This window comes from Ursus arctos, unplaced genomic scaffold, assembly GCF_023065955.2.
Source record: "Ursus arctos isolate Adak ecotype North America unplaced genomic scaffold, UrsArc2.0 scaffold_6, whole genome shotgun sequence".
Classification (NCBI taxonomy): Eukaryota; Metazoa; Chordata; class Mammalia; order Carnivora; family Ursidae; genus Ursus; species Ursus arctos.
The window spans coordinates 21,274,565-21,289,134 of NW_026623078.1; the positions used below are offsets into that span (position 1 = coordinate 21,274,565).

Sequence of the window (14,570 nt, forward strand, 5' to 3'; positions counted from 1 at the left end):
AGGGAGAAGCAGACTCCCCACTGAGCAGGGAGCCCAAGATCATGACCTGAGCTGAAGGCAGACGCTTAACCGAATGAGCCACCCAGGCACCCCTATAATTTAGGTGTAAATAGCTTTGTACACTATGACTTATTCTAGCAATAGTGAATGTTAGGTCTTTCGAAAATAAGTTTGGAAACCAACATAATTTTTAATAGTCCTCGTTGTTTATTTTTAGAATATAAGTAATGAATAGCCCAAATTAGATTTTACGCATTGTATTTGATGGGAATATGACCACTGCTTCCCTTCAATGGTTTTTGAAGTTCAGTGGTATAAAATCCCCATCTTTTCCATAGTATTGATAAAAAGAGACAAGAGAATGTGTTCCAAAGAAATCCAAGGTGTTTTTTTTTTTCTATTATACTGCCATTTCACATTATCCTTATGGATTTTTTTAATACGCTTTTTTAGGATAGTTTTACAGAAAAGTTGGGAAGACAGTACAGAGCTCCTGTATACCTTGCACCCAGCTTCCCCTATTAACATCTTACATTAGTATGGTATGTTTGTTACAATTAATAGGCCAATTTTGATGATACATTATCGTCATACTTTTTGAGATTTTTAAAGTTTTAGTGAATGTCCATTTCTAGTCCAGGGGCCATCGAAGATAGCACATTACTCTTAGTTGCCATGTCGTCGTAGGTTCCTCTTGGCTGTGGTGGTTTCTCAGACTTGTTTTTGATGATCTTGACAGTGCTGAGTACTGGTCAGATATTTTCTAGAATGCCTCTCTGGAGTTTTATCTTGTGATTTTTTTTTTTAAAGATTTTATTTATTATTTGACAGAGATAGAGACAGCCAGCGAGAGAGGGAACACAAGCAGGGAGAGTGGGAGAGGAAGAAGCAGGCTCATAGCAGAGGAGCCTGATGTGGGGCTCGATTCCATAACGCCGGGATCACGCCCTGAGCCGAAGGCAGACGCTTAACCGCTGTGCCACCCAGGCGTCCCTATCTTGTGATTTTCTTAGGATTAGAGTGAGGTTATGAGTTTTGGGGAGGGGAACACCCTGTAGGGAAATTGCCATTTCCATCCCATCGTATCGAAGATGCATAGCCCCAACATACACTTGTTGATGCTGACCTTGGTCACCTGGCCGAGGTAATGTTGGGTTTCTCCATTGTAAAGTCACTCTTTTCCTCCTTGCCGTACTGTGCTTCTAAAGAATCACAGTCTACACTTGAGGGGGCAGTTGTGTTCCCCCTTATCCTTGTATTTTTGAAGAGGAATATAAGAATATGTTTTGTTACTACCTAGCCTCATCCCATCAGGCTGTGTCAATACATTTCCTTTTTGCTTGTACCCTTTTAGAACTCTTTTTCCACTTTCTCCTTCTTTTTTTCAACAGAACAGTTGTATATTGGAGGAATTTCAATGGAGACTCATACCTGCTCCCTGAGTTCTAAGTCTGTGTATAGAATGATGATTTTAACAAAGGGATTGAGTAAATAAATACTAATAAAGGAGATTTAGATAATGGCAAATACCTTCATCTTACGTGTATACGTAAGAACAGATGGTCAAATCTGAACAAATTCAGATTTGGCTGGGTTGAAAGCCCTGAGTTAGGAGCTAAACAGTGAGGTTACAGTGGTTCTTTCCATTAAAAAGAAAGGGTGATTTAAATAGCTTGGCATCTGTCTTTTGATGGAATTCTTTTGAAATAACTTCTGAGGCTGCTGCATAATATTCTGGCAAAGAGCATGGATTTTGGAGGCCTACAGACCTGTCCCTGAATCCTGGGTCCACTAAACTAGATCCAAGCCTAGATTTCCTCATCAGTTAAAAAATTAAAAGAATGAAAATAGATCCTTTTTTCAGGAGGATTAAATGACATAACATTCAGAAAGTGCTTACCAAAATCCCTGGACCTGTGGCAAACCTTCACATGTTAACTGTCCTAGCCTCTTTTATTTAGAATTTAGAGATTTAGGAGAATTTAGAATTTATTGATTGCCATTGGAGATTTCTCATGGTAATCTTCCCTACTTACATGCAGTTTAGAAGTTGTAGAAAACTGATTACTTTCAATTCATAATGTTCTGTTGAGATCCGGAGAACAGTCACTTCCTGAATAAAGCTTAAATTATCATTTATCTTTGTTTTGCCAACTTTTTGGTTTCCAGAGTTTTAACTGTCAGCCATGTTTTTTCTAAATAAGTAAAATATAACAACATAAAATTAGTTTATCTGGCTAGAGCAGAGCAGATGGCAGAACGAAAGGCAAATCAGACCAAAAGGAAAGCAAATATGGGGGAATAACATAAGAAAACCTGTACACAATAGAAGAAAATTGAAGCCAAATCCCATAAGAAGAAATGTTTTGCTTTGTTACAAACAGTCCTTGATATTGATACCATTTAAGTGTATTAGTATCCAATGACCAAGCTAAAGCAATTTAGTGATGAGTTTGATGCCCTTTATTCAGGGGAAAATAATCCGTGGATTGGGCACTATGGTGCCTGCCAAGCAGTGGCGCACACTTCCTGAAGGATTTTGGGCAAGTGCCAGTTTTACAGAATGCAAGAAGAGGCAACAAGGGAATAGGTCATGACTGGTTGGCAGGTCCTTGTTTCTTAGGTCAGGTGAGCTAGCTAAGGCTGACTTGGAGGACTGTGATTGGTGCGTGCTGGGTTTCCTCGGCAGGTGTTTCAGGTATGAGAGCAGGCTGACTTGGTTTGTTTCCTGACGGCCTGGCCACAGGGACTGCCTCCATTTTGTGGGTGCCAATATGCAGATTCGCTTTGTCATTAGTAAATAGAGCTTCATTATAAACCGTAACAATTCAGAATGGAGATACTAACGTGGATGGGTTACCTCCGCGGTTCGTCGGCGGTACTGCAGTTTAGAAGCAAGAGGTATTTGACATCCTCGAAACAAGATGGCAGTTTTAACCCTTCTCATTTGTATTTGAAAGAAAGATTATATCTTGGGGTGAAATTTTTACAAATAAAACTTCAACATAATATCGCTGCATGCTAATATTGAAGCTGTGGTCTCCACCCAAGGTATTAAGTGTAGTATTTCTGCCTGGGCTTGCTGTACTCCTCTGTGAAGCACCCGTGCTTGGAGCACACTCCCACTCGCGTATCTCGTGGCTGTTCTGTGGTTTGGCCATGTGTGTATCTGCCCAAGAGTCACCTGTGCTGCTTTCTCAACTCGTTGATTCCAGTTGTACTTGTTTCTTTTATTACGAGATTTAAATATGTAAACTGATAAAATGTGACTGAAAGATTTGTTTCTATGAAAACTAAATTGACGGCTTTGGAAACACCTGGCAGAGGGGAGGTGTCTAATTACGTATAGATCAGAAAACTGTAAACACTCATGAGCAAAGTCAGAAAAATGTGCAAGTGTGCACATAGCGTGCAAGTGTATTTTCAGTTCTCACTCCTGTGGGAAATCTTAGGTGATGCATTAGAGACAAGGCCTGGTTCCTAGAAGAAAGACATCAGGGAACTCGAATCACCGGATTCCTTTTCAAAGAAAAAGTCTTGGACGTATATCAAATAGTGGGTGAATTAAAGTATACGTCTGTTTTAAATTAAAATGTTTAAAGTTTGTATCACGTCTTATGAATCCATTTCTTTTTTTTTTAAAGATTTTATTTATTTATTCGACAGAGATAGAGACAGCCAGCGAGAGAGGGAACACAAGCAGGGGGAGTGGGAGAGGAAGAAGCAGGCTCATAGTGGAGGAGCCTGAAGTGGGGCTCGATCCTGTAACGCTGGGATCACGCCCTGAGCTGAAGGCAGACGCTTAACCGCTGTGCCACCCAGGCGCCCCCTTATGAATCCGTTTCTTAACTAACTTCAATTTCATTATTTAACACTGTTCATTTTTAAGATTTTAACCGAAATTATTCTTTTTAAAGTCCAAAAACTTTTTTCCCTCTGCATTAAACAGGTTAACCATTTTCTGCATGTGGCTACATGTGTCCATGTGTAATGATAAGCTGTTATGGTATCTTCGCAAATGTAATAAAGAGAAAGAACTATTCATACCACTTAGAAAATACCATGTGCTAGCACTTACATATTTATTTCTAATATCAAAAGCGTAAGAAATGTTTTCTCTATGAAATGCCGGAGAGAAGACATTCACCCAGTTAACAGTTACTGGTATCTCCATTTACAGCCGCGAAAACCTGTCAAGTCTTGGAAACCACCTTGAGTAAACCACTTCTCTTTTGGAAAGAAAGGCACATGTTTCATTTTCTAAGAGCTTATATAAACTGATGGTTTTCCCCACATTACTTCCTTTTAATAAGGGGAAAAAAAAAAAAGGAAATCAGCCATTAAATGGTTATTTTGGAATTATGGAGCCTAGGCTTTCCAGATAGGCTTGTTTTTTCATTTTGATTTTGCTTGTTAATGTTTACGCTGTCCAGGCAATATTTGAAAGGTCACACATTAAAAACAAACTAAAAACCAATGGAATGCTTTCCTATAGCATATAAATGAAGAAATAAACTACTTATTCATTAGTATTCATTAGTATTCATTTTCACCCGGATTAAAAAGATCTTACAGAAGACCTTTGAACAGCTTCCTCTCAAAGTTTCAAATTTTAAAAAGACACTTCAATACCAAGTTTTATTCACATGGAGGTACCCATCTTCTTTAGTTCATGTTTATAGTTGGGTGAGGAAACTCTTCCATTCACAGTGAGGTCTTACACTAGTTTTGAGGAAAACCTCAGATGTTGCATTATTGTGTATTTTTTTTTTTTTTTTTTAACACCAGTCAGGACCTTTACACAGGCCCACAGTAGACATACAGATTATTTACTACCTTAAAGTGGTTTTTGAATGGTTTTGATACCTGGATGTACTTCCCAGTACTCAGTGAACTCCATAAAGGTCCTGTTTGTAATATACAATATTCATAATATGTAATAATAATGTCAAATTTATTAACAGGTTGGGCAGCAGTACTCAAAACATTTTTGTCTCAGGATCCTGTTACACACAAATTATGAAAGACCCCAAAGAGCTTTTGTTCGTGTGGGTTATATCTCTTGATATTCACCATACTGGAAGTTAAAACAAACATTTTCAAGCAGTTGGGTTTTCATCTGTCCTGTGTTCAGTCTTTGCAGTATCACTTCTCATGTAATCCTCTGGAAAACTGGACTTGCGCCCTCCTGAGAGAATGAGAGATGAAAAGTCTTCGTATGATTATGAATATACATTTGGCCCTGCAGACCCATTTGGGGCACCACTCCTCTGGGGCACACTTTGTTGATGGGCTGGCGGTGTTCATACTCTGCTGTGTGAATGGGTTATCCGTAACAAGATCTGTCGAATCGCTTCTCGAGTTCTGTCTTGGCTAACTCCCCACCGTACACACTCCCAGGCCCCCTTACCTTCCTGCAGGTGCACGCCAGTCTTTTTCCTTTTTGATCTATGAACATAAAGTCAAAAACACATCTCAGCAGACTCATGACTAAGGATCTATTGATTCATAGCTTTTAGTCATCGCTGAACTTTTTAAACTTCATATTTCCTCACCTTATCTGATACTTTATTGCCTATAAAAATAACAGGAATGGTTTAACCAAAAATTAGTTTTGATTTGTGCCACGAAATTAGTATTGATAAGTGTGCGAAGGAGTTTTTATGAGGATACTTGTGTCTGTAGGGAAATGTTTCTTTTTATCCTGGGTCTTCCTTGTCTGCCCTAACCCCTGCCCTCCCACTCAGTCAGCATTCTCGCTGCCCGTGGCCTCTGGTCTTCTTCCAGTGCCACTGATTTAACCGGCCACGGTCCACGCAAAGGTCGTGGTAACCAGAGCCGGAGAAATTGCCCAGGAATCAGTGATTGCTGTCTCCACTTTCCTCAGCAGTGTTTTCATTCCCGTTTTTAGGCAGCCTGGATCCCCGCTGCGGTCCCTGCCTCCTTTCTGCCTAGTCACACTGCTCCAGTCACACTGGCTTTCTTGTCCCCTCCCCCAACCTAAGGTTCATGGCTACCTCCAAGTTTACTGTCCTCTGCCTCTATTGGGTATTCGCTCTCTTCTCAGCTAAAGTAACTTCCAGGGAGTTAAGTCCCTTATCGCCATATCTGAAGTAGTTACTCTGTTATCCTAATCTCCTACCTCCTATTTTCTTCCTAGAACTTATCTAAAACTTTTTGTGTATGGTCTTTGTTTTGTAAAAGTGTGACATTCACGAGGTTAAAGGACTTTGTCTTCTTTATTGCCATAAACCCTGCCCGGAACAGAGAGTCCTCAAGACCTGCCGGCTGAACGAGTCATTCACTCCCCCAAGCCCGTTCTTAGATTGAGGAAGGCCAACCATCGCCATGGCTGCTGCAATGGTGGCTTTCATTGCCTGGGACACGGAAGTCTGCCTCTGAACGGGGGATGCATGGAGTAGGAGAAAGTTGGTGTTGCTATTTATTGCTTGAAAGAAAGCTTGTGACATTCATTTTCCTTACCAAGGAGCAAGTTGGCTGCCTGATAACATCCCCATTTACCTTCACTATTCTTTTTAACCGCTTTGGAGAATTGCCTCCTTCCTCTCTGCCTCTCTCCCTCTCTGCCTCTGTCTTTTTCCTTCCTTCCTTCCTCCCTCCCTTCCTTCCTTCCTTCCTTCCTTCCTTCCTTCCTTCCTTCCTTCCTTCCTTCTTCCTTTTTTCCAAAATTGCCTTCAATTCTAATTTAAATTGGATTTTCTCTGGATCAGATAAGGTGTGGGAACCCAGTGATTTATCTCGAGATCATTCAGACTGCTGAAAGGGACCTGGGAGGGGTTTCAATCACAGTTTACAGGTGAAGGAACAGGCTGGGAGGCTCTGACTTTTCTAAGATCTCAGGGAGTGAGAGAACTAGGACTTGAAGCTCAGAGTTTGTTTCCACTTCAAAGCCAAACACTTCTAAATCTGAGCCCAAACCTTTCACTTAGTTGTTGACTGACCAAACAATTAAATAAATCTGTCCATTTTCTTGTAAAATGAAAAATATTCTCACACAGATTTGTTGGAGAATGAAATGAGGAGGCACAGTGCCTGGCGGCATCATGAAGCCCTCACTGTCAGGCCTTTCCTCCTCCCTTCCTCCCTCCTCTCCCTCCTGCCGTCCTGGCTGTCCACACGGGGAAGATCGAGTTCTTTTCCTAATTTGGCTAGTATTTCTTTCCTTCTTTGCACCCAACTGTAGATCTTCCTCAAAGCCCTGGGCTTTTCGGCTTCCACATGACCAAAAATTATCTGCACAAGTGAAATATCAAACATTTTATTTTTTAAATGAGTCTTATTTTTAAAGATTAATGTTTCCATGTTATTGAAGCATATATGTCACTTTTCAATTCAGAAATGTAATCACTTCTTTCAGTGACATGAACACCTCTACCATTTAGAAGAGGTTTGATCATAAAATGATCATTATTTATGGTACAGGAAAGATGCTTCCAATTGCAGACAAAGTGGTGAGGATTTTATCAACTGACTTTTATGCTACCCAGCTTAATGTGATTCCAAAGTGAATAATTACAAAAAAGAACAAAAATAAAACAAAAGCATTTTGAAAATTACCCAAAATGACAGCAGAGGGAGCTATTGAGGTTTGATTACATTTTTCCATTGCCCTGGTTGAGGGTTTTTTTTGTTTTTCTTTAAACTATAATATTTTTGACTTAGGTTTTCTCATCTCAAATATCAATATGCAGGACAACCTTCGTCACATTGGAGGGTGTATATGCAGTTTGGGGGAGGGCAAAAAATGAAGCTTTTTTCCTATCTGCCGCCTCCTTCAATTCCCTTACCATCCCCAGGATTCCTATAAAGAAGGAAGGTCTAAAGTCTAAGAAAAATAATGATGATTTTACAGTGGTAATTTGAGAAATGAGTCTGCTCCCTTCGTGTGACTCTGGGTCATCAAGGTCAGCTGCTCTACTGCTCATTGTCCCACACTGTGGATTTGTCTGACTTCCTGGGACCTCTGTTGGGTTCCAAAAGACTTCCAGGGATTGCTTTTATGATCCCTATCGCTCTGCCCAGCTTCAGTTATGTGTGGCAGCATATGAGATGTGGAAAGGTTAAAATTCACAGCATTTTATGAAAACCCCTCATTAGAATGGGGGATGGTTACGACCGGATCAGAGCTGCTGTGTGCGTGCACGCGTGTGTGTCGTACGTGGTGGGTGGTGGTGAGGACGTGGACGGGCAGAAGCTTCGGGCTTTCTCCACAATCTTCTTTAGGTCACATCCGTGTTTTTATGCTCTACTTCTGCTCTTGAAGCTTTCGTCTTCTCAACAGTACCTAGTTTCCCAGTACCCCCTAAGTGGGTCCTCAGCCTCAGAGTAACCCCCACTCCAAGCCCGTAGTCTTCATGTTTTCAGTGCTACTTTGAATTCTTCTTCTAGGAATTTCTCCTTCTGTGCATAAGTGCAGAAAATATGTGGGGATGTGGGGATGCTCCTTGTAGAATTCTTTCTTTTTTTTTTTTTTTTAAGATTTTATTTATTTATGTGACAGAGAGACAGCCAGCGAGAGAGGGAACACAGCAGGGGAGTGAGAGAGGAAGAAGCAGGCTCCCAGCGGAGGAGCCTGATGTGGGGCTCGATCCCAGAACGCCGGGATCACGCCCTGGGCTGAAGGCAGACGCTTTAAGGACTGCCCTACCCAGGCGCCCCTGTAGTATTATTTCTAATAACAAATAATTAAGAAATGGGAACGAGTCTGTTCATCTAAAAAATAAACTGGAATTCCTTACAGTGAAACACTCTACAGCCATGAATGCTTAAGCGGAGATATGTTGGAGTATTTTAAAATAAAAAACTCCTGTCACATATGATTTGAATGACCTGTAGCACGAGTTGTAAAATCTAACACCTAATTGAAATAGAAGATTTACATAGAATTTTAGCACATAATTTAAATGTAAAGCGATTTTTTAAAGGATTTTATAGATAAAGTTTCTGGATATATACACAAGACATTCATAACAATGGCTACTTCTGAACTTTGGTGGGAGACTTGCAGGGTATGAGGGCGGGAAGAAGAGAGGTCTTGCTCTTTGCCTTATATCGTTCTTTAGTTTGAACTAGCTACCAAGAGCTTTTACTTATAATTAACAAAGTAATTGAAATTTAAATGAATAAATCTATGATCTTCCAAGATTGAATCCCAGCATCAGTGTTTCCCTGAAACCTTTCACAACTCCTTGGTCTGATTTAGTTGGAGTTCCTTCGTGGCCACTGACTAGTAGTCTTCTTCTCTACTTGAGACTGCTTCATGCAGTAGAATTAGTAGAGGCTTTGGTGGCAGCCATACCTGGGGCAAAAGGATGTGATATTGGGCAAGATATTTAACCTCCTATAGCCTGAGTTTCTTCACCAGTAGATTGGGAACATTGATGCCATCATTGCAAGATTGTTCTGGGGGCAGTGTGAACTTATGCAAGGGCTCATAGCATGATGGCAGGCAGACGGAGGTGCTCGGCAGGAGGTAACAGGTGTTTTTCTTTGAGGATGGAGACTGTTCTTCCTATTCTTATAGCCTGGACTCTGTTGAATAAATGCAGTAATGCTTTCTGCACCAGGGTTTTCTTCTGTGCCCTGACATCATTCTCTCCACTGTCGTATCAAATTGCACCTGAATTATGTCTCATTCGCTTCAAGCTGTGCTCTCAGTTAGCAGTTTGGATGAACCGTCTTGATTATGGCTTAATACCAAAGGCCAACATGTTTCCAACGGTCCTCTAATGACTTCCCTAGAAGGTGAGTCTGATGGTGACACCAAGGCGCCATATTGGGACCAGCACGTTAACAGAGACTTCTCAGTGAAGCTTCAGCCTTCTCAAACCACCTGCACAGGTAGTTTCCATGCTGCTGACCGCGTGAGTGTCTATCCGCTCCTGAGGCCATCACTGGCCTGCATCAGAGATAGTAGGTGGCTTTATAATTTTAACAGTGTCGCCCGCTCTTATGAGCTCCCCCTTATAAGGGCACTTCTCCCATACTGCTTTTTATTATGTTTTATTCTGAAATCATAAGCAGTTGTTGTCCCACAGCAGACGCTTGTCAACACAAAATTTTGAATGAATGAATGAACCCGTGATTTTTGCCCAAGTCTGATAATATTCCCAAGCACCTCATTTTATGTCATTTTGTTTAATGAGGTATAATCAAACATTTTCTTCTGCTTCTTGAGAAGCATTTAGATGTAGCAAGAGCCACTGATCAACTCGATTGTTCCGTAAAGATATAAATGCTCCTGGCGGAGCTCACTAGTTTAGAAGATGCCTCTGTAAGTTGGTGCTGCATTAACGTGATAAGGTGACACCTGCAGGTGAGCAAAATGCACGTCAGAAATAGACCCTGTAAAAATTCAGGGCTGCCTGTCTGCTTCCAACAACAAAGGCTGGACGTGTTCTTGGTTTTAACTTTCTGTTTCTTTTGACTTTTTTTTTTTAATCAGCAGCGAGAGATGTGTTGTGTTATCTTCTGTTTTTTATCTCTGTTTTAAACCTCCCCCCTACCACCAAGAACAAATTAAAGGTCTACTCTTCTTGATAGCTAAGATTGTTATCCCAGGAAATGAGTCTGTGAAAATGTGCCCGCAGAAAAGAGCTATAGCAAAATCTGTTCTTAATGAAATGCATTGTTCTAGCAAGAGCCCAGAGCTGAGCACAGAGGTCACATGATTCTCCCAGATGACCACAGCTAGAACCTTTACCAACAAGCCAGTATGCCAAGTTATACACACACACACACACACACACACACACACACACACATGCACCTGGGAGGAAATTCTTCTTAAAATGTGTCTCCAACAAGCCTAAAAAAGTCATGAAAGTCATAACAAATGGCCACAGTTCCTTTATCATGCCCTGATTGGGAGGTAGACTTTATGTCCCCTAAGGATCTTACCACTTACCAGTGGTAAGTGACACGTGCCTAAGTAGGTATAAGCCTTAAGAAGGTCTAGAAGCTTCTGGTTTTACATTTTTGGGAGCCCTGATTGGCCATACAAAAAATCTGGCTACCCTGTTGGAGAAACCACATGACACTAGATGGAGAGAAAGATGGATCCATGCCAGTGTCTGAGGGAAGCCTCAGAATGATTCAGCCTCACCCCCTCCTGATTATAACCTCACGAGAGACCTATCACAAAAATTTGTAACATATGGGTTTGGCTTTGGGGTGGGTAGGAGCTGGAAGAGACTCAAGGAGACTATAAGTGAGGCCTGGAAGGATGAAGTGGAAATTGTCATTGAAGGTCGGAGAAAAGATGACCCATGTTACCCATGAACAAAAGCTTGGCAGAAAGTTGATAGAATGGAAAATAGCAAATGTATCAAATGAACTTGTGGCTAGAGCTTTGCGCCCTATACCTGCCCAACAACTTTGCAAGGATGGCATCAATATCCCTATTACCGAGGTGAGGAAATTCAAACTAGAGATCTTTTCCCATTATCACACAGCTGGTAAATAGCAAAATCATACTTTTAACACAGTTTGCCTAAGGGGATTGCCAGGCAGAGTAAAAAGTATCAATGGTTATCTTTTAGTTATATATGAGAAAGTATCAATAGATAGAGATGAACTGGAGAAGAAATTATTGAAGTTTTGAGCAGAATCTAAAGGAAACATTTTCCATCAGGGACTCTTAGAGACTTGGCAGGTGTTTCTAGTTGATGAGAAAACAGCAAAGGTTCTGTTGTTAGAGGGTGACTGGCAGCAGCTAGGCTGTCTCACATGTAACCCAATGCCTCGAGCCATTATGCAAGCTATTCACTTGGGACGGAATCCCAATCTTTCTATGCTCCATAGAAAGCCTTTGGATTTCTGTTTCATGTTACAACATGGCCAACTCATGGAGACTTTTTTTTAAGGATGATGAAGTTCCAGGAAATACCATGGAATAAGCTATTCAAAGCATGAGAGTATAGCTTCTCCAAACTGGTTAGTACAATGGAAAAAATGGCAAGCCTAATAATGAGTCCCATACCCAGAGAATGACTGATGAGTTCTTAAAATCTGACCTTCAATGTGGGGAATTTTATGAATTTTGTTGTTGGTACCTGGAGTCCCTGTGCAGGAGACCGTGATGATTGCCCAGGTTAGATACCTCCCATCCCCCCAAATAAGCAATGTCTCTGCCATCTGAAACAAAACCAAGAATGAGAATAAAAACGATACCCCTTCAAAGGAATCCAGCAATAAGGCCATTTGGATATGGATTAACAGGGATTTCCCAAAGAAGAGGTGGATGGAATGAGTGCTGGAGAAATTTGGCTTATATATAAACTGGGGGAGGCGGAATCCAAGAGGCAGTTGTCCACCCAGGTGAAACAGAAAGTGCCTCTTTAGAACCAGATTCCTCTATAGTGATCAACCTCCAGCTACTAGAAGGAATAAGTCAGGGAGCTTTTTTACCTTATATTATGTCCAGGTTTACCGCCCATAAGGAAAAGACAGATTAAGGGTGGGACCAAAAAGGAACTAGACCTAGAAGAAACTCTGAAAGAACTGACGATCTTACACTCCATTGAGGGTACAATGGCCTAGGTTGAAAGGACTGGGAGTACAAACTTTTATGGCTCTTCTGGCTACTGTTGTTCACATGATTATCTTATCAAGTTCTTCTTTTTTTTTAATGAAAACAATGCCACAGCATTTATTGTCATCCGGTAATAACTTAAAAGGTAATCAAAGCAATATGAACAAATGTTTTGGAACTACGCTTCCAACAAAAGACATCTTAAAAAAAAAACCAAACTACACGGCCTTCTCAAGAACTTCTCACTTTATTGCTCATTTCCAGTTGGAGACAATTTGGAGCAGGATAATATTATCTCCTTTTAGCAAAATCCAAACCAATTGTTTTCTTTTTTTTCTTTCCTCTTCTTCTTCTTCTTCTTCTTCTTCTTCTTCTTCTTCTTCTTCTTCTTCTTCTTCTTTTTTTAAAGATTTTATTTATTTATTTGACAGAGAGAGAGAGAGACAGCCAGTGAGAGAGGGAACACAAGCAGGGGGAGTGGGAGAGGGAGAAGCAGGCTTCCCAGTGGAGCAGGGAGCCCGATGCGGGGCTCGATCCCAGGACTCTGGGATCACGCCCTGAGCCGAAGGCAGGATCTTAAAGACTGAGCCACCCAGGTGCCCCAACCCAATTGTTTTCTTGACTTGGTTTTAGAATGAATCTCTTCTGCATCATCTAATACAAGGTTCATGCACTCCTCAAAACCAATGCTACAGCCCTCCATCTGCATGTTCACTTGCTCACAAAGCCACACCTGAATCTGAGATTTATTTTGCAAGTATCTGAAGGTTGATGAACTGTCCCATCACCTTCTGCACTTTTTGGCACTGGCCGGGGTATGCCACAGCGGAAGCTGATCTTTTATCAGGTTTTTTGGAGCAGTGAGAGCCACGTATTCAATTGGCCAGATTTGAAAAAGGAGTGGAATGTGGGAGAGAAGTAACTAGTCATCCGGATCGCGCTGCTGAAAGGACCGTAAAGCACTGCTGTTGTTGCTCTCGTTGCTGAATGCGCAGTTCGAGTTGATGTTTTACATACTTGGACTGTAAATGCTTATAAATTACAAGAGGGTTTTCCCAACTGAGAGGAGTTGTTTGTCCGGAGATGGTAGTGGGAAGAAGACAAAGAAGGCACCATCCATTTTATACAGTGAAAGCAATGTAGAATTATAATATAGAAATAAAGGAATTCAAAGCCATGATTAAGGACTTAAAGGCAGCAGGAGTACTGAGGATACAATTCTTTACAACAGTACAGTGTGGTCATTGAAAGGGCAAATGAAAGTTGGATACTTATGGTGGACTATTGCCGCTGAATTCAGTTATTATAGCCCTGGCTATTCCAGATATTGTATGTAAAAAACTGGTGCCACCTGGAATTTCACCTTGAGCATTGCTGATGCCTTTAAAAATCCTTTTTTGCATAAGGAGATCAAGATCAGTTGCCTTTCCCTGGCTGGGGCCTCAATACCTCTTTATGGTACCGCAACAGGAGTATGTGAATTCTCACGTTCTTCAGAGAGAGAGACATGAAGTAAATCTCTCTCCATTCAAAAGCCTTTGTTTCACTGCATTGATGACGTCATGCATCAAGCCCTATATGAATTACCTCTTTCTGGGTAACAAATTGCTACAAATTTAGTAGTTTAAGATAGCAGATACAGTATTTAGTTTCTTCGTATCAGTCATCTGGTATGCTTACCTGGATCCTCTGCCTCAGGATCCGTCATGAGGCTGCAGTCAAGGTGTTGACCAAAGCTAGGCTCTCCTCCAGAGCATCTACTGGGAAAGTATCTGCTTCCAAGTTCACATAATTGTTGGCTGAATTTAGTTCCTCAAGGGTTGTTGAACTGAGGGCCTCAGTTCCTTACTGGTTGTTTGTTGGAGGCTACCTTAGCTCTCACCATGTGGGCCTCTCCAAAGAGCAGCTTGCTTCTTGAAGCCAGCAAGGGAGAGAGTCTGCTAGAAAGATGGACGTCACATAAGATTATGTAATTTAATTACAAAGTGACATCCCCTCAATCCTGAGGTATTCTATT

At 41.2% G+C, this 14,570-nt stretch overlaps 1 pseudogene; it reads right to left on the bottom strand.

The window, feature by feature from the left end:
• Positions 1 to 12,807: 12,807 nt before the first annotated feature.
• On the bottom strand, positions 12,808 to 14,261 carry LOC125281041 (small nuclear ribonucleoprotein E-like; annotated as a pseudogene).
• Positions 14,262 to 14,570: the final 309 nt, after the last annotated feature.